This window comes from Phalaenopsis equestris, unplaced genomic scaffold, assembly GCF_001263595.1.
Source record: "Phalaenopsis equestris unplaced genomic scaffold, ASM126359v1 Scaffold205507, whole genome shotgun sequence".
NCBI classification, from domain to species: domain Eukaryota; kingdom Viridiplantae; phylum Streptophyta; class Magnoliopsida; order Asparagales; family Orchidaceae; genus Phalaenopsis; species Phalaenopsis equestris.
Window position 1 is genome coordinate 1 of NW_018224996.1, and position 1,944 is coordinate 1,944.

At 31.1% G+C, this 1,944-nt stretch overlaps 1 long non-coding RNA gene across 1 annotated transcript; it reads right to left on the minus strand.

The window, feature by feature from the left end:
• Positions 1 to 697: 697 nt before the first annotated feature.
• On the minus strand, positions 698 to 1,184 carry LOC110036356. Its single transcript, XR_002295225.1, has 3 exons — positions 964 to 1,184; positions 838 to 880; positions 698 to 726 (listed from the first exon to the last, which is right to left on the minus strand). It is a non-coding gene; the product is annotated as an uncharacterized LOC110036356 (long non-coding RNA).
• Between the last annotated feature and the right edge of the window lie 760 nt (positions 1,185 to 1,944).

Here is a 1,944-nt window from a genome sequence, read left to right on the forward strand (position 1 = left end):
TTAGGGGGGCGGAGGCATCATACTTATAAGTTTAATTAGATTTTAAATATTGAATATTACGTAGAGAACTTCAAAAAGATACTTCAGGATGATAATTGGAAAGTTTCTAAGTGTATTGGGAGATCCTTTTGGAAGGCTAGAATTCGATTTTTGAATAAGATGAAGAGAAGATATATTAGGAAAATATAAGGGCTCGAGTTAGTAGAATTGGATCACATTTTTACTATGAAAAATGGATAGAGAAGGAAGGAATCTTTAAACAAAAAAAAAGAAATTTAACAAAAAAAATTTAACATTATAGAGTAATCTAAAACAAATCAAACTAGCTGAAAGAATAGAAGAATAGTATAAATAGAAATTTAACATTATAGAGTACTCTAAAACAAACCAAACTAGCTGAAAGAATAGAAGAATAGTATAAATATAAAATTTGTCATATAATACTACAAATATTAACAATGAATTTAGAAGTTGTCATGTTAATTCATATACAGAAAATCTCTGATAATAGGTAGACATCTACGTTGTTACAAAAATATCGGGATAAATAATGAGATCTGGAAAGTTGACTTCTTCTAGAGAGGGAGTTATAAAGTTCATCATGATTTATGTCTATAAGCTCTTTGGCTACCATGTTTGTACAGTACTAAAAATAATTTCATACTTACGAAGAGCTATCCAAGCCAGAGAGTAAATCGCCAGGTTCTTTACTTTCATCCTTCAAGCCTATATGAATGAAATTTAGAGAAAATTAGTCTATGATGGATGTCTACAAGATATATGCATTCATAGTCAAAAGGTTGCAAGCATAACTTATCAAGAATATATAAGCCTTACCATCAGATGAAGAATCGGGAATATACTTTGCTAGACGATATTTCTACATGCAACAGAAATAACATTAGGAAAAAGCAACAAAATAATAGCATGAAAAGGAAAAATGATTTCATAAAATCTTATTACCTGTAAGTGGCTCTTCACATGATATATAGTTAACCCTGGTACACCCATGACTCTAAGAACACCTTTAGGAGTGGCTCCTGCTCCAATAGATCTTATGATTCGATTAATCATCAAAACTTCATACAAATTCATTTTAGAGAAATTTCAATCATCATTATCTCAATATCTCATGCTTAACTTCAGGTGAAATCATGCTTTGGTATAATATAGAATACTTTATTTTGAATTAGGACCTGGAAAGCCTAAAGAAATTCAGGAACAACCTCAACAAGCAAAATAAACAACCTTTAACTCCCAGCATCTTTCTTACAAGATATTATCTTAAGTAGAAATATGAGAACATTACTACAAAACTTACTCAAAACAAGTGTAAAATAAAATGCATCATGAGAAAAAGTATCTGGAACTCTATCTTTAATATTAAAATGCAATCAATATGAGGATATAATACCATTGATCCACTCAACATTTCAAAAAACACTATTTGTGCTTCTCAATTTTCCATCTTAAAAAAGTGCATCCCTAAGGCTCCCAATTCCTCTAATTTACAAAATCATTAAACGATGCTTTAAATAGAGAATTCATTTGACAGGTTCTTCACTTTGAATAGGCTTCTCTTGAAGAGGGAAAGGCCTATAGCTCAAAGGTTAAGTTGCCTTCACTGTCAACTGGAGTCATGAACTAAAGTCAAAAAGTAGGCTCTAAACAATGCAAAGTAAAAGGCCGCATAAACAAATTCCTTATCAGACCCTACGATGATGCAAGTTACTCCATTTAATGTGCTTCTCTTGACAAGAAGGAAAATATTGATTGTTACGGCTACTTGTAAATTACTCACTAAAAATTTCATTCAAGGCTTTCGGGTAAAAGAAATTACAATAAACATTTAAGGGATTTTGTTTTATTTTATTTTTGGAACCGCTCAAAAGTGTTGGGAGTTGAAACCTTGGCCTCCATACTTATGAGATTGGGGAAAGGCAA